This window comes from Polypterus senegalus, chromosome 6 (assembly GCF_016835505.1).
Source record: "Polypterus senegalus isolate Bchr_013 chromosome 6, ASM1683550v1, whole genome shotgun sequence".
NCBI classification, from domain to species: Eukaryota; Metazoa; Chordata; class Cladistia; order Polypteriformes; family Polypteridae; genus Polypterus; species Polypterus senegalus.
In genome coordinates, this window is record NC_053159.1 from 179,815,783 (window position 1) to 179,834,891 (window position 19,109).

Here is a 19,109-nt window from a genome sequence, read left to right on the forward strand (position 1 = left end):
AACCACGTCATCCGCAAATAGCAGAGACGAGATTCTGAGGTCACCGAACAAGACCCCCTCCGCTTCTTGGCTGCACCTAGAAATTCTGTTCATATAACTTATGCTTAGCAAACACTATTATCTAAAGCGACATTTACAAAAGAGGTCAACATAATCAAGTAAATATCGGTCTGGGGATTGTTTGTGAACATGTGCTACAGGACAAGGTGACAAAATTGATCATCACATTTCAAATGGAACAACACAAGACTAATATTATATCTATCTACTATCTCTATATATAATCTTCATTTGGATCTTGATCTTTGTTTGTCCGCGAATGAATTAGAAGAAGCACTAGATGGCAGTAGAGACAGCTAAAACATAGGCATTGCATTAAGAATCTCCTCCAGGCTTATACTACTGAAGACTGCAGTACGCCAGTCACACCTCAAAACACAGACATTCAAACTAAACAAATTGTTGTGCTTTAAATTAACTAAAGAGATCTTCATTAAGATCTTGATCTTTGTTTGTCCGCGAATTCCACGCATGCGTAGACCACCTGCCAGTTTAGTACGTTGTTACTCATGGATGTGCCGGAATAATGAAAGGGGTGGTGGACAGTGTTACGCTGGTTAGAGAATGAGATTGCCAAAGATAAAAGGTACGTGTCTACGTAACATATGAATGAAAGAAAGACAGTGGGTAAAATGAATGACAACGTAACAGCACGTTCTGGAAATTATTATTGTTACGCTGTAGCCGGCGAGTGCTGCGCGTCTCTCAGTTGTACCGTGGCTTGCTCACATGTCAGTGAAGTGATCCCTATTTATGCTTTAAAGAGCCTGGATACCTATGTGTCCCCCTTTTATAACCATTGCTCCGTGTATATTGCCTTACTCTTTGGATTGCCACAAAGCAACCTGCGAGATTAGAGAAAGGTTGAGAAGACATCGTGAGAGGAAACGACAGAGTCGTGAAAACGAGACGGATTGTGAACGGACAGAAGCAGAAATGCTGCTACACCACCACATAATTACGATTCGGACAGTGATTCCGAGTAGGCCGTTCCTATCGAATCAATGTCCAAGGGTTTTCTTTTGTAATTTTGTTTCCCTTATAAAAAATCATAATGCTGTGCGATGAAGGGCCCAGTTCACGACTGGCAGCCACGTTTAAACAGGGAGCCCTTCACAGACAACTTTAACACGCGCAACGTAGTTGGGCGCACATGGCTAGTTATATTAATATTAGCTGAATATTATAACGGTTATCAATAAATGTGCATCAGAGGGTCCCCCCATCGGGAATCGGGCGACGCTACCACTAACGTTGTCATCTCCTTCTCTCTCCACAGTGATGAGCAAACCAGCCACTTTCCATTGAGAAAAGATTCATACGCAAATTCAGAGACATAGCATACATAAAGTATGAGGAATCGCAAAACGATAATTCCTCTGATTGCTGTTATTTAAAGCTGCTGGTCAAAATTAGGACGGATATTATTTAGCTGTTTGTGTGTGGCGATGGGCTGGAATGTCATACGTGTCATCAGAAGATGGGCCATCAGTTTCTTCTCACCATTTGTAAATGGATTGCAGCCTGATTAGAGGTAAGCTTATCCCAAGAAAAACAAGCCAAACACATTTGAACTCTAACATTTTTTGTTATTATGTGTAATAGAAATGTAAATAGCAAAATATCACCATATAGTGTCCACTGCTATACTGGTGTAGATTTAGTACATGTCCTTCCTGTGACATGTTTTGAAAATGTCACCAACACACAGCCCGGCATGGCATTCAGGACAGTAGACGTGTGTTACTTTGCTCTGCTCTTACAATATTGTTTTCTGTTGCTTGCACATGAGAGGGTAGGATGGCAGTGCCTGATCCACGCAATGGACACCACACTGTGTTATTGTAGGAGACGACAGTGCAGCCTCACAGGCCACCCCAGTGTGTTGGGCCACCTGTTTCGACAGAAAAACAGAAACATACATTGGCATCAGAAACATCGTAGACCCCGGCCAGAGCCCTTCGTGCCCATATTTTAAGACGGCCCTGAGCGCAGGTGTCCTCACACTGCAGGAAAACAGAGAATTCATGTTTTTGAGTCAAGCCAGGAGATGCAGGCAAAAGGCAAACAAATAAAATAAAACAAAGCGAACAAAAGGCAAAAAATCACAGTCAAAATTCAGGCAAGAACTTGAAAATCAGGCGAGACACAGAAATGAATCACAAAGGGGATTGCTATAAACCAGGGGTCTCCAACTCCAGTCCTGAAGGCCGAAGTGGCTGCAGGTTTTCATTCCAACTCTTTTCTTAATCAGTGACCAGATGTTACTGCTAATTAACTATTTCACTTTATTTTAATTGACTTTTCTTGGGACTCTGAGCGCTGAATTGATTCTTTTTTCCTTAAACGGCACCTAAACATAAATTTGATGTGAACTGAGCCAACAGATGACCAACTTAAGTTGGGGCCTCAAACTCCAATCTTCATTCAGTTTCTTAACTTGAAGCCAAATCTTGTTGCTAATTATCAGTATGCTGCTACTGGAGTATGTGAATTTCCCCTTGGGATTAATAAAGTATCTATCTATCTATCTATCTAATCTAAACCCCTAATTAAACCCGTAATTTCATTCCATGGTGCTCTTTCTGTCATGGCAGTTACAGTATTTCCCAAACTATTGATTTTCTTTTTTAAGAATGTTTAGAGGACCTGAGTAGATCAACATTTCTGAGGCCTTCACCTTTCTTTATTTTCAGTTATTGTCTGATGGACACAGGGTGTTGTTTATGTGTTGGTACATTTTGTGTCTTAATATTGTTCGGTTGCCAATTAAGGAAAAAAGAAATAATTAAGTGACCTGAGCCTTAAGTTGTGCATCAATTAAAATGAAGGCAAAGCATTAATAAGCAGCAAAATCTGGTCACTAATGAAGAAAACGGTTAGAATGAAAACCTGCAGCCACAGTAGCTCTCCAGGACTGGAGTTGGAGACCCCTGCTATAAACGTTATGAAGGTTTTATCTGCAGAGCTCAAACCAACCATTGATCTGTCACAAGAGCGACAAAGAGATATTGGAAAGGTTTGGGGCGGCCACCCATATAATATTTCCCGGCTGCAAAATCAATCGAAACAGAACAGACATGTTCACACGACTGAGTCCAAATCAGAACTGACTGGCTGCCTTAAAATGGTGGCTTTTAAATGCAAGTATATGAAGTGATGTCATCACAGCCGGAAACCGGCAGTGACATCATTGGTTGCCCTGGAACCATGCGGGACTTCCCGAGAATGGTCTGCAAGGAATTGAGAGAGAGAATCAGTGCACTTTGCCGCCCCATGGTCAGGCGTGGAATTACTTTTATTCAAGCCCTGTAGTTGTACCCTAAGCACGGGTGCCTGACACCTTTTATCTCGTCTACTGATGAACTTGAGGTCATGACCCCAGAGGCCACGCCCCTAGAAACACAAGACGCAACCCTAACAACAGTACGCGAAATGGCTTTCACTATAAAACCCCAAAATTAAGCCATGATCATGGCCATCCACATTTCCTCTGTCATGAAAATTGACAGTTGCTTGACGTCCTTCTTGTCCTCCCACTTGATCACAATCATTTTGCCTTTAGGCCGCGTAGATACTTCGCCCCACAGCAGCCACCAGTTACATCATGGCAGTTCAGTCATACGGTGCCATATACTGTATCATGACCAGTTCACATTGTCATCTCTACTGCTTGATTCCACTACAGGCCATTGTGTGTTTTGATTAGAAGCTCCACCCCACTCATGAATATTCATGAGCTTTCACAGCATAGCAAAATGAATAGAAATACAATTTCCTTACAGTACAACTTTATTTTATTCACTAGATGGCAGCAGCATACTTTCCTGAGTGTTATTCAGGCTTAACGTTTTACACAGCAGCTTTCCCTGAGAGACACTCGGACTTAACCATTATTACACAGAAATCCAAGTCTGAGAGACGCTTGGGGTTAAAGCCAAGAAGGTTAAATTAGTGTTAAAAATATTAGTCAAATTAGATAAAAAAAAAAATGTTGACACTGTTTATGTTGCTATGACTGCACTTTGTAATTTTTTTTATGAATGTATATTTAACAGTAATAAAAATAACGTGAGGCCCACCCTTTTATGACATCCTGGTGCTGCTGCTGTTCTCTCCAGTCCTGACAAACAGTTGTACCCCACAACATCAGTCACACGTAGCAGCGCAACATGACATGACATTTCAAGGTCAGACTCGCTCAAACCAGTTGAAGGTCGAGGGGGCGGAGTCTATTAAACACACACACAGGGCCAGCTCAGAGCTGTCAGTTAACCTAACCAGTATGTCTTTGGAGATGTGGTGTCTTAATCTGACATTTAGGCTTATTTTAAAACACTTTTTGATCATTCCCATCTGCCTTTGCCATAATAATTATTTTGTGTTATGATGGCAATGCCACTTTTGCAGTGAAATTTGGCATCACAGATGCTACTGTTTTGTATTGCCACTGACATTATGGCAGGATCAATGACTATACCGTATGTGACACTCACAATCCAAGTTCTATTTTTGGTTTGAAGAAAGAAAGCCAACTTGTTTGCCCCCATATTGAACTATGATGAGTGGTCCGTGGCACAGGGTAACCTTGTAAATAAATAATCGCGCCCCAGAAAGTGCAGGCTTGGAATGGGCACAGGGGTGTGTAAGATGGCATCACTCCAGTGTTGATTGCGGTCACCTGGCCTATCGGGGCAATTACTCCTGACACTGATTGTGATTGGTTCGTTGGCTTACACACCCAAATAAAAGTCTACTCTACTACACTCTTCATCGTCTCATATCTCGTAGGTTCAGCTGTTACCCTTGAAATCTCTGTGTGTCTGACAACAGTCCAGTCTTGGTGATCACAGGGCATCTGCTGATCTCTTAATCATCTCCCAGTATATTTTGTGTATTGCATCAACCTTCCTTTCTCTGCTGTTCTTTTTCTGTGGCGCACCATGCAGTCCTTACATTGATGGATTGAAGGCCAGAGGTTCCCATAACCTCCATGTGAAGCCTGAAAACCCTGAGGACTGATTGAGATCACTGATGTTTTTTTTTTCTGTCCTCCTGGCTATCGGACCTTACTTTATTCTTTTTTGCTTAGCATCGCCTAATTTTATTTTTATATTTTTCTTTCTTTATCTTGTAAAGCACTTTCAGTTTTATGAAAATGTGTGCTCTAGAAATAAATGTTGTTGTTCCTCCAAGTACATTCTTGTCTTTTACCATTTCAGTAGTTCTCTTCATGACTCAGAATCAGAATTTCTTTATTGCTCTTGTGACAAATACAACAAAGTCCCTGCTGTGTAAAAAAATATTAAAATATATATATGGAACATGTCCCGGATACAGACAGGCAGACAATGATGGCTCACCCAACACGTTTATTTTCCATGTTCTATTATATACAAGGTGCTACACAATCCCAAACAACTCCCCCAAAAGTCCAGGCCTCTACACAATGCCTCTAACTTCAGGCCACCTCCACTCCCGACTCAAGTCATTGTATGAAGGGAGGTGGCCCCTTTTATCCCCACCCGGATGTGTTCCAGGTGCCTCCTGATAATCTTCCACCAGCACTCCCTGGTATGGCAGAAGTGCCGGCTGTGCACTCCGGGTGTCCCTGGTCTTCTTTCCCCCCAGAACTTCCGGGTGTGGCGGAAATGCTGAGGGCCAGGGCACCATAAGCATTGGGGCGCCCTCTGGTGGTGACCACGGGCCCTTATAGGGTTGAGCTTCTAAGCTCTGTTCCCGTGGTCCCCAAAGCCACCAGGGTGGTCGCACCCCTCGTGGTCTGGAGGAGGCGTAAGCCCTAATCTGGTCCTCCTGGGCGTCCCGGCCTGGTAGCAACCCCAGCCACTCGCCACAGTATATATATACACAAAAGGATTGGAAATGATAAGATAAGAAATGAGGTGGAGCACAAACATTCAACCTAAGACATTAATTGCATATGAAACACAATTACACAAGATGTCATCTATTGCACTGCTGCCTTGGAGGTGATTAGGTGGCATTCGGTGCCCCAATAGCCAAAGGGTAGAAACTGCTATTCAGTCTGTTAGTCTTTGTTTTGATGCTCCCATACCTTTTGCCTGCTAGCAACAAAACAAACGCTTATATATTTTAATGTGCAATGTAGGCCAAAATATTTAATTATTGTTACCTCCTACTTATTCTCTCACAGACGGCAGTTCTCGATGGCAGATGAGTTGGTTACTTGGGGAACAGGGAATTCTTAGCTATCGTGTAAGTGTGTCCTTCAGGATAAGGCGGTGGTCAGTCAGGATGTGTGACACGTGGCGTAGTTAGAGTTCATGCCACTCAGGGTGGGGCGTGGCTTCAATTTGCCCCCCTCCAACATATCTGAATATGTTAACCTATTTAAATAGAAAATAAAAATGACGTATAGAGTGTGACAGAGGCGCGATAGCAGCGCTTGACCCAGCACAGACAGACATGGCAGGCACACTAATAAAAACACAAGTGCTTCCCCATTTCCCACAAACACCATATCACAATCCCCACAATTCGTCTTCTTTTTTCTCCTCTACTTCTCTCCGGCAAGCTTAGTCCCTCTCCTCCCAACTCTGGCTCCCGGAGTGGTGGCTGCTGGCTCCTTTTATAGCCCACCCAGAAGTGCTCCAGGTGTCTGACGACCCACCTCTGGCTGTGGTGGAAGAACCGCCCACATGCGCTCAGGAACCACTGCAGCGCCCCCTGGTGTTGGCCATGGACCCCAACAGGCTTGAGTTCCAAAATCCCATATCCGGGATTGGCTCCAGCAGACCCCTGTGACTCTGTAGTTAAGATATAACGGGTTGGATAATGGATGGATGGATGTTTTAAATGGTGAAAACACTTTTGCAAAATGGTTAACGCTTTTGCCTCTCGGATCCAATATCATGAGATGGAATTCTGTCTGCAGATATGTGCGTAAAATTTTTCTTGCTGTTATCAGATACACAAACACAGATGACTGTTATTGCCGACATATCTGTCGTATCCTCAGAGGGCGATGATCTTGAGAAAAACATCTTGAAATATCATCGAAAACCTATGCAGTTATCACTGCAATTCTCCATTACAACTGCCCAGATGGTGGAACATACCCTGATGTTTTTATTACATTTTGAAAGTACAGATACATCGTAACTATGTAAGTACACTTGTTTTTGGATCAGTAATACATTGTTACATTGTAATTATATAAACTGTGGAATAACAATGACAACTGAGTAATTAACTACAGCGTTACTTTGTATCACACAGTATGTATGGAGTAATAACTCGTAGTTACACTGTAATATACAGGTAATTACATAGTAGTTACAGTGTAATTATGGACACAATGTAAAATGTTACCATGCTTATTTTTGTTATTGCCTCATACATTTCAACTGCTGTGTCTGATGCCGTCACAGAAGGACAGTCTGAAAACATATTTTGAAGCATTTGTGGATACAAATCAGAGAATTTTACTTTTTTCATTCATGAGTGATATTTTTCCCGAACCCTGCTGCTTACACACAAATTGTTCTGTGCCTTTTGGCCAATAACGTCGCCCCCCTCCGCCCACCCACTAGCTACGCGGCTGTCTGCCTCTCCTGCTTCCTTTTTACTTTCTCGTATATGAAGTAATCCTCCAAAGATTCCATTTCGAGATTTTGACCGTTTTAGACCTCCCTGAGTCTGAAAATATCATTTGTCGAATTATGTCTGCGTGTGTGTGTTTGTATATAAACACGATAACCTGAGTACGTTTCCACTTAGGTCAACCAAATTTTGCATACAAGTGTTAGGTACATTTCTTATTATTATTTATTAAGTAGATTTCTATCAACTTTCGGGCTATTTCCGCTAATCGGAAGTGGTACTTTATCTTTTATTCATGCAGCTGCAGAGTCCGATTTATTCAACTTTACTTTAATTTGATTTGATGTTGATGGTTCTTTAATGTACATACAGTAATATAAAAATATAATCATTGTCTTGCAGTTTACTCCTCAAATATCCATCCCAATTTCTGAGTATATGAGAAGGTCGAGGGGAGACCACTCCCGATTTTTCCCATACTGACCACTGTGACTGGCATGGTCTTCAGTTTCACACTCCCACTCTGTGAAAAGACCTCTTTGTTTCGTCCCCATGGGCACACAGTGGAGATCCACATCCCAGCTCCCATGTGACATGGGTGTGTTTCAAGGCACTGGGTGTGTGCCCCACAACCCCCCCTCGCTCGCTCGCCCCATCTGGGCCAAAGGCCAATGCCAGTGCCTCCCGCTTCCTTTCACTTCAGAGTGAGTGCTTTGAAATTGTGAACGGCTGCCTTTATAATCTCAATTAAACGTAATTCTGTGGGCACTCGCGAGGTCCACCGGAGGCTGTCGACTCTAAGAATACATTAATTGATATTTCTTTATCCCGGCAGGGGACCTGATGGCCGCGCCGCGGTGTCACATAAATGGCTCATTTAATTGATTTCATTCACTTGGATTGATTTCTGCAGCGCCAGTGCAGCAGCCCCATTTAAAAATAGAACTTCATTTCCTATGCCTGACACAGACGACTTGTCGTCGGAAACATTCAACTTAGAGAGATTCTACGTTTTTTTTTTCCTTTTCTTTATCATACTGCACATTTCTAATGTCACATAATTAAAAAAAAAAGTATAACCAGTTCAAGTTTGTGTACTAAGCATTGCCTGGGATGAATATTTGGGAGAGCTGGAACCCCCTAGGTGTGTTACAAAGCACTGCAGCTCAAAAGTCACCCCTGGACCACAACTGAAGACTTTACACATTCAGGATGACACACATTCTGAACCAATCAAATGAAGGGAAGAGTCCTTCAAAAACACACTTATGGAATGCTGTGTCACCTCAAGGCCTGGGAACACCTTGGGTTCCCACAGTATGAGTTGGCAAGTCTGGCAAGGAAAGGGACACTTGGCCCTCACCGCTACGACTGTTGCCTCCGTGGCTGGGTCTTGGATAAGCCGTGAAAAATGAATGAATGATGGAGCACAGAGTATAACGCCTGGTCCAGGCTTTGGTCTTGTCCCGTCTGGCCTCTTCCAGTTCTCTTCTAGCAGGAGTACTGGTACGTGTCACCAAGCCACTGCAGATGATTGAAAGGGCACTGGCAGTTCTGGTATTCAACCAGCTGCGGCAGGCACAGCTTATTCCTCCTTTCAGATCAGCACATTGGCTTCCTCCAGCAGCACACATTAAGTTCAGATCCTTGTTGCTTGTCTACAGAGTAGTCAATGAATTCACATCCTTGTATATGGAGACTCTTGTAAGGTCCTATGCTGCTTGTCAACCACGCAGGTCTGCTGATGAGTGACATGTGGAGATGCCACCTGTGTGTGGCATCAAATCTCAGGGCAGACCCTTTTTATGCGTAGCTCCTGGCTGGTGGAACGAGCTGCCCAAATCCATTTGATCATCTGACTCCCTGCATTTCTTTATGAGGTGCTTGCTGTCGCTCTCATTCTGTTGGATTTCTGTCTAACCGATATTAGCTCTTTAAGATTTTGTAATCTAGGAGCTGCGACTCGCTGGCATTCACTCGTGGTGACCAATTTTGTAACCTTGTCTTGAAACAGTTGTTCCCAAACAGTCCCTTATTTGCATTTACATTTCGGCAGCCATACCACAGGAAAAGTCTTCCACCTGAAGCTAAGCATGTTCAGGCCCAGCTAGTACTTGGATGGGAGACCATCTTGGAAAAAAGCTTGGGCTGCTGCTGAAGGAGGCATTGGAGGTCTTCTGTTGGCTCACTCAGTTTACATTTCATTTCTGTTTGGTTGCTGGTTAAGGAAGGAAATGAAGCAATTCAGAGAAACAATGATGACATTCATGGAACAAATCTTAAAAAAAACAAGTCAATTAAAATGAATGGTAAAGGAGTTAATTAGCCACACAAACTGGTCACCAATTAAGAAAAGGGTTAGAATGAAAACCTGTAGCCACGGTGGCCCTCCAGGACCAGACTTGGGGACCCCCGATCTAGGAAAATCTTGGGTTGTTGCTGGAAGAGTTGTTGGCGAGACCAGCAGGGGGCGCTTACTCTGTGGCCTGAATGTGTATCCCAATGCCACAGTGCAGTGATGGGGACACTGTGCTCTAAAAATGGTGTCTACATTTGGTTGGGATGTAAAACCGAGGTCCTCAATCTTGGTCGTCATAAAGGATCCCTGGGCATCTTTTGGAAAGAGTAGGGTGTGCCCCAATGTCCCGGCTAAATTGCCCTCCATGGCCTGGGCATTATGGACTCTTAATCATCCACTGGCACCTGCTAACAGGTAATGTGTGGTGAGCGTACTGGCGCAAAAATGGCTGCCATCACATCATCCAGGTCGGTGCTACACATTGGTGGCGGCTGAAGTGATTCCTCTCTAAGTACTTTGAGTAGCAAGAAAAGTGCTATAAGAAGGTAATTATCTTATTATTCTTCTTATTATTTCATTTATTTCCTTAGCAGACACTTTTATCCAAAGCGACTTAAAAAAAGAGATCAACATAATCGAGCAAACAGCGGCCTAACGATGTGAAGAAATGAGTGATGGAGAGATGGCCAGGAGGAGATGTGAGTGGATGGGGTCAAGTCAAAGGGGCTAGTAGTGGGACGATTAGCCGGGAGGGCTGGAGAGATCAGAGAAAGAGGACAACATCATGGTGTGTATAGGTGGGAGCAGACTGGCTTGATGGGGTGACCAGAATTGACTGCTGATGACAGCCACTTTTTCTCGAAAAACAAAATGCTGCAAAGCCATCAACAGTCAAGGAGATCTGAGGGTGGAGGCTGCTGAGGGTCAAGGAGAGAACTGTAGGCGGACAACAAGCTATGAGTTTAAGACGTGCTGCTAATCTTGTTTTGAAAGACACGTACCTTAGCGTTAGTAGCAGCAGAAGAGAAGGGAGGTAGAAGAACAGTGCCACACGAATTAACGTCACACTGGCCTTTCGACGTCCTCCATTTTCCTTCCCTAGTCTGTAGACTGCGTAGGGCTGCAGAGATCCGTGGGCATTAACAGTCTGTGTAGACCTAGAAGAGAAGAGACAGGCAGCATTAAGGTTGATTAGGTTAGCCACTTTGGATAAAGGTGTCTGCTAAGCAACAACGGTAGTGTTTCATACTTCAAACGATTCTAACTTTGAGCGTTCCAGAGGTTGAACACTAAATTCGAGAAAAATTTGATCTGGAGTTTGAATGATACTTCAACATTCAAACTGTGCGTGCAGTGAAAAAATGCAACAACAGGTGGCACTTACGTAGCAAGCATAAATGCCATCTGCTGTGCGCCCAGGTTGTCTCTCACTCTTGCTGTGAAAGCGTCTCTTGCGTTACGCTCGTGCATTTTCAGTGCTTTTTTTCGCTTTATTTTTGGTGTGTTTGGTTATATATATATATATTATATATTTAAACCATGGCATCGAAGAAGAATGTTGAAGCAACGAAGCCAAAGAGGAAGGGTGTAGTATCCACGATTGATGTAAAAAAGGAGCTTGCTGCGAAGCATGACAGCAGCAAACATGTGGCGGATCTGGCGGCCATGTTTAAGATACCAAAGTTGATGGCGTGTTCGTGGAAGGCGACTCCCCTGCCAAACAGTAACCTTCCTCTTCCTCTCCACCAGCTGCATTGGACATCCCTAAGGTGCAGTAAATGCAACTTTCATTTTATTACATAGTATTTATGTATTTTATGTATTGTTTGCATGTTTTAATTTGTTATTTAGGGCACTTAACACTAGAATTACCAGAGCCTACGAAAAAACTTGTAGATCTGTCCCACCTTAAATCGCTTCGCACCTCTCCATCAGCGTCTTTTGTCCTTTAAATGTGTTGATAAGCAGCAAGCAGCCTGCTGTCACATCCCCCACCGGCGCACAGTTTTCTCAGCTCAAGTCAGTTTACCTGCGTGTCAGTTGCTTGGAGTTGTACAGAGTGAGAAGTCAAGCAAAATGACACCTTTTATAAATATTATATCATTATTTGGAACACATGCATTTCATGTGTGTTCCGTGTCTACAACGATCTATGTAAACACATCGGTAAAACAGAAACAGCAGTGTCAGATGGGGGGGGGAAGGGGGATAGGTGTAGTTTAGGATCGTGATCGCGAATTAAAAAAAAAAAAAGCTAATCTTTACGAGTATCATAAATTACACCGGCTGTTACAGACTGAAATCAAGTCTATGTTTTTATTCTAAAATAGTAAGAAAAAAAGCAGCTCACTTCTCAAAACAGACTTGTCAGGGATCGAAGCCGTGAAGTTTTGATTACCAGTCAACTGTTGATACCCACGCCACCAAAGCAGTTGTAGTAAATGCGTGTCAATGTCACACCCTAAAGCGTGTTGTTTTTCTGCAGTTATATTTTTGAATAAAAGCGCACTTATTCTATTATAGTTGTACCTTTTGTGAAAGTGTTTATTTGATATTTGGACTTAAACTTAAACTTATAAACTTCATGTCTACATTTTGTCAATTATTACTAAAACATGAAAAGCGTTTCTTTTTTAACGATGTGTTTACATAGATTGTTGTAGACACGGAACACACATGAAATGCATGTGTTCCAAATAACGATATAATATTTATAAAAGGTGTCATTTTGCTTGACTTCTCACTCTATACAACTCTAAGCAACTGACATGCAGGTAAACTGACTTGAGCTGAGAAAACTGTGCAGGGTAGGGGATGTGATAGCAGGCTGCTGGCTGCTTGCTGCTTATCAACACATTTAAAGGACAAAAGACGCTGACGGAGAGGTGAGAAGGTGGGACGGATCTATGAGTTTTTTTGTAGGCTCTGGTAATTCTAGTGTTAATTGTGTTATTTGTACCTTAAATTATGTGGAGAGATGGGTCTGGGCACGGATTCATTCACTTTCCATCATTTCTAATGGGGAAAACTGATTTCAGAGTTCAAACAGCCTCCTGAAATGAATTAAGTTTGAAGTACGAGGGACCAGTGTAAGCGTCTAAAAGCATGCACTGGGCACATTTTGGGCAGATGACTGCTTAACAGACACGTGGATTATGCGACACAAGCAATGTGAGGATTTCATTCTTTCCTTCTTTCTCATTGGCCATTGTGCATTGTTAGTCACAATCGGCTTCCATAACATCCTAATCCATTCTGTGAGAAAACTCAAGACTTTACATTTTTCTCAGCCATCACTACACAACATATTGTGATAAGCACAATAAAGAGCCACACAAGAAAAGGTTTGGGGCAGCCGTATATTGTTCCTGGTTGCAATGGATAATTATAAGGTACAGACGGGGCAGCCTTAGGGATGTGAGGAGGCTCGGGCTGACCAACCCCACGCGGGGCCGGTTACGTCAAACGCTGTTACCGGTATGCGTGGACTGTGTAAACCTGTGTGTGAATTTAATAAAAATAATGTTAACATACACTGGATTGTCTCATTACAGTATTCAGCTAAATTTTTGCAGGATAACACGCAGACTTTATCAAAATGTAACGATATAATCTACTAAAAATGTGAAATTCAGAAAGCATGACAATACCACGACAGTGTGAAATGCGATGAGGTGTCATGCGGAAATTAGCAGGGCCTCTTCTAGAAAACGTACCCAAATTGCAAGTATACTCTGAGTCTCGATATGCAGGATGTCGCTGTCATAACTCATGTTGATGTCATGTCAGCTGGTTACGTTTTTGTACATTAATATTTGGATACGTTTATGGCCTACAAATAAAATGTGAGTTTTGGTGTTTTGACAGGAATTGTGAATTAACGTAGAGGTATCGTCATGAAGTCTCTTACCAGTTTCCAAGTTCAGAGACGAAAATCCACTTTTCTTGCCTAACGATTGGAAATGTCGTTGATGACGTCTTAATCGTCTAATCTGGATGCAGTGTCTTTTTCTACAGATAGGAGAAGCCAACCCAGTGGCTGATGGGCTAGACCTATTTTAGGAAGGGATTATACTGGCGACCCTTTTCAGGCGATGAAGGTGGACTATGGAATGTTTTCAAAGATTTACACGGACAGAATTCAACCTTGAAGAGGGATTTTAAAAGGGTTCCTCTTAGAAGCATCTCAAATATATATAGATATACAGTATCTCACAAAAGTGAGTACACCCCTCACATTTTTGTAAATATTTTATTCTCTCTTTTCATTGGACAACACTGAAGATATGACACTTTGATCCAATGTAAAAGTAGTCCGTGTACAGCTTGTATAACAGTGTAAATTTGCTGTCCCCTCAAAATAACTCAACACACAGCCATTAATGTCTAAACCGCTGGCAACAAAAGTGAGTGCACCCCTAAGTGAAAAATGTCCAAATTGTGCCCAAAGTGTCAATATTTTGTGTGGCCACCATTATTTTCCAGTACTGCCCTTAATCTCTTGGGCATGGAGTTCACTAGAGCTTCACAGGTTGCCACTGGAATCCTCTTCCACTCCTCCATGATGACATCACAGAGCTGGTAGATGTTAGAGACCTTGCGCTCCTCCACCTTCCAGTTAAGGATGCCCCACAGACGTTCAATAGGGTTTAGGTCTGGAGACATGCTTGGCCAGTCCAGCACCCTTCACCCTCAGTGGTCGTCTTGGAGGTGTGTTTGGGGTCGTTATCATGTTGGCATACTGCCCTGCGGACCAGTTTCCGAAGGGAGGGGATCAGGCTCTGCTTCAGTATGTCACAGTACATGTTGGCATTCACGGTTCCCTCAATGAACTGTAGCTCCCCAGTGCCAGCAGCACTCATGCAGCCCCAAACCATGACACTCCCACCACCACGCTTGACTGTAGGCAAGACATACTTGTCTTTGTACACCTCACCTGGTTGCCGCCACACAAGCTTGACACCGTCTGAACCAAATAAGTTTATCTTGGTCTCATTAGACCACAGGACATGCTTCCAGTAATCCATGTCCTTAGTCTGCTTGTCTTCAGCAAACTGTTTGCGGGCTTTCTTGTGCATCATCTTTAGAAGAGGCTTCCTTCTGGGACGACAGCCATACAGACCAATTTGATGCAGTGTGCAGCGGGCGCATGATCTGAGCACTGACAGGCTGACCCCCACACCCACCCCTTCAACCTCTGCAGCAATGCTGGCAGCACTCATACGTCTATTTTCAAAAGACAACCTCTGGATATGATGCTGGGCACCTGCACTCAACTTCTTTGGTCGACCATGGCGTGGCCTGTTCTGAGTGGAACCTGTCCTGTTAAACCGCTGTATGGTCTTGGCCACCATGCTGCAGCTCAGTTTCAGGTTGTTGGCAATCTTTTTATAGCCTAAGCCATCTTTATGTAGAGCAACAATTCTTTTTTTCAGATCCTCAGAGAGTTCTTTGCCATGAGGTGCCATGTTGAACTTCCAGTGACCAGTATGAGAGAGTGTGAGAGTAATAACACCAAATTTAACACACCTGCTCCCCATTCACATCTGAGACCTTGTAACACTAACAAGTCACATGACACCGGGGAGGGAAAATGGCTAATTGGGCACAGTTTAGACATTTTACACTTAGGGGTCTACCCACTTTTATTGCCAGCCTTTTAGACATTAACGGCTGTGTGTTGAGTAATTTTGAGGGGACAGCAGATTTACACTATTATACAAGCTGTACACGGACTACTTTACATTGGATTAAAGTGTCATATCTTCAGTGTTGTCCCTTGAAAAGATAGAATAAAATATTTACACAAATGTGAGGGGTGTACTCACTTTTGTGAGATACTGTATACGTATACTGGAGAATATAACTTGACAAATCAACTCGAACAGGACACTCAGACCTCAAAAGCGTGGCCCCTTTAGGCGCGGGGGCCTGGAGCTGTCACCCCAATTGCCACCCCCAAACACCGCTCTTGGGTAAAGATCTGTTCAGGTGCGAGTCCACAACTGAACTGATTTGCTGGCACAAAGATGGCGGCTTTAAGGGAGCACGGAGGAAGTGATGTCATCACTGGGGCCAGAACCGGAAGTGGGGTCATTGGCCCTGTGACCGGAAGTGATGTCATCAGTAGGGCTGGAACTGGAATTGACATCGTTGGGCTCGGGACCAGAAGTGGCATCATTGAGGCCAGAAACAGAAATTGATGTCATTGGGGCCAGGCGGAATTTTCCGTAACTGGTCTGCAGAGAAGTGGGAGAAAGAGTTAGTGCACTCTGCCACCCCCTGGTGTGGCATGAAATTACTCTCATTCAGGCCCTTTAGCTGCCTCCCATGCGCACGTGTGTGACAATATAAAAAGAACATCACCTCAGGGCGGCCTGTTCTTTCAACTTACCAGAACTGGCTCTTACAACTACAGTTTTCAAACTTTTCATATACCCCTTGCCACACACGTGCACCTGGGAGACAACTTCAGGGTTATTCAAATGGTAATTCCACCCCGAGTCATGGGTTGGCGCTGTTGCTTAATGCCTCCCCTCTTTTTCTGCTTGCAGGTCCAACAAGTAAAGGATCATCAATGTTTGAAGTCACTTCTGGGTTCCGGTCACCTGTGGCCACCTCTTCTACCTCTGCCACCTCACAACCAAGCAGATCTAAAGAGTATTTGGAGACTCAGTAGAGCGACCCCTGTGGTATATAAATGTAACGACACGTTAAGATGAAAACATCAGCATAATCACAGTAGGACAGGCATGTCTGGGGTCCACTGCTGTGCTTGATGCAGTTTTAGGACGCGTCCTTCATGTGGTAAGTTTGAACAACAGCCACCACCACACACAGATGCTGATCAACTGGGCTATCAATTGACTGTGCCAACTGTGCCCAGTGGAGGGTTTAGTAGATTGTCTTCAGAGACGTAAGAGGACAGTAGTGTTGTGCAGAAAGATTCGATTCACTTTGTTCAGTTCACCAAAATGATTTGAATCTTTGATTCATTCCCTTCAAAAACAACAAGAAGCTATAATCTAGTTAAAAACAGAGAATTGTAACGTAACAGTGCAACAACTTTAATCACCAAACAATATAAACAAAATAAAAAGTAAGCGACAAAATAAATATTTCACACGTAATAATAATCAAATAAGGAAACATTGTTATAGCCTAGATGTCGAAAGAAACGCAACATGTCAGCGCTTATGTAACCGTCGTACTCCGCGTTGTGTCTGGAAAAGTCAACTCAGAAGCACGAAGAGGCGAAACAAAAGGTTTTTGTTTTTTCCTTTCTAGAAACAAAAAGAAAAAAGCACAAGGCGTAAATAAATACATCAAATTATTACAATGCAAAATAAATAAAAATACGATTCAAAAAATGAAAACCCAAAACATATACATGGTCATAATGTGCACCACGGCGAGTTACATTAAAATGCTGTGTCAGCACGCTAAAAGAAGAACCGCTAACTTTTTATTTCTCAAGAGTAAACATATAAAAACTACATGTAAGAACATGGGGGGTCACACAACACAACTGAAAGATAGAAACAAAATTCAAAAGATCTTGAGGAGGCCTGAAAGCACGACTTACCCCAACAGCATCCACTGTGCTTCTTAACAGAGAATCCCGGTGCATGCGGTCTGTGAGGCGTAACATTAATTAACGCCCGTGCTACAACATACGATGAGTGTGCTACAGTCGCGCCCAAAAGTTCTGAGAATGACCCAAGTGTTGGTTTTCACAAAGTTTACTGCTTCAGCGTTTTTACATCTTTTTGTCAGACGTGTCTATGATATACTGAAGTAGAATCATAAGCATTTCAGAAGTTTCAAAGGTTTTTATTGACAATTACATGACGTTTATGCACAAAGCCAATATTTGCAGTGTTGGCCCTTCTTTCTTTTTCCAAGACCTCTCCAATTGTCCCTGGCATGCTGGCATTCAACTTCTGGACCAAATCCTGACTGATGGCAGCCCATTCTTGCAGAATCAATGCTTGGAGTTTGTCAGAATTGGTGGGTTTTTGTTTGTCCACCCACCTCTTGATGATTGACCACAAGTTCTCAATGGGATTAAAGTCTGGGGAGTTTCCTGGCCATGGATCCCAAACTTTGATGTTTTGTGCCCCGAGCCACTTAGTTCTCACTTTTACCTTAAGGCCCGGTGCTCCATCATGCTGGATTGTTCATTGTTGGTCACCACACTGTTCTTGTTTGGTTGGGAGAAGTTGCTCTCTGAGGATGTTTTGGTCCCATTCTTTATTCATGGCTGTGTTCTTAGGCAAAATTGTGAGTGAGCTCACTGCCTTGGCTGAGAAGCAACCCCACGTGACATGAATGGTCTCAGGATGCTTCACTGTTGGCCTGACACAGGACTGACGGCAGCGCCGCTCACCTTTTTTTTTTTTTTCCCCGAATGCTCTCAAACAATCAGAAAGGGGATTCACCAGAGAAAACGACTTTCCCCCAGCAGTCCAATCCCAGAATATCAGCCTGTCCCTGATGTTTTTCTTGGCTTCTTTGCTGCCCTTCTTGTCATCCTCCAAAAGTCTTAGCCTCACTCATACCTGCCTGCTGCCATTCCTGACCAAGCTCTGCGCTGGTGGTGCCAGCAGCCGAATCAACTTCAGGAGGCGGTTGGTCTGGACTTTCTTCAGTGCCCTGAAGCCTTCTTCACCTCTCTATTGTAACTCAATCAGCATGACGGAGTGATCTCCAGCCTTGTCCTCATCAACACTCTCACAAGAGCTAACAAGAGGATCACTGAAATAACATCAGCAGGTCCTTTGGTGGCAGGGCTGACATGCAGCGGAAATGGGTTTGTTTTGAGATTAAGTTCATTTTCATGGCAAAGAGAGACTTTGAAATTCATTGCAATTCATCTGCTGACTCTACAGAACATTCTGGAGTATACGCAAATTACTATCATAAAAACTGAGGAAGCAAACTTTGTGAAAATGAATATTTGTGTCATTCTCAAAACTTTTGGCCACGACTGTACGATACAGTACTAGCAGCGCAATCGCTTTGTATACCAGAGGGACTGTTGACTTCTTCGGAGGTCTCTCCACCATGTGCCCAGCCTGAAGTGAGTTGTCAGGAGCCTCCTCGAGGGGTCGTCCATCTTAGAGACATTACTTAGATCTTCTGATCCCACCGCTCCCACCAATGT

General features: G+C 43.4%; 1 long non-coding RNA gene across 2 annotated transcripts in view; it reads right to left on the minus strand.

Moving 5' to 3' along the window:
- The window catches only part of LOC120531856, a 123,375-nt gene that overhangs the window by 60,427 nt on the left and 43,839 nt on the right, over nucleotides 1-19,109 (minus strand). The window contains exons 4-5 of one of the 2 annotated variants that reach the window (XR_005634174.1): nucleotides 10,945-11,100; nucleotides 9,823-9,862 (exon numbers count right to left, since the gene is read on the minus strand). This is a non-coding gene — a long non-coding RNA (uncharacterized LOC120531856). Of the gene's footprint in view, nucleotides 1-9,822; nucleotides 9,863-10,944; nucleotides 11,101-19,109 lie in introns of those variants that run through there. The other variant, XR_005634175.1, reaches the window with a different exon arrangement.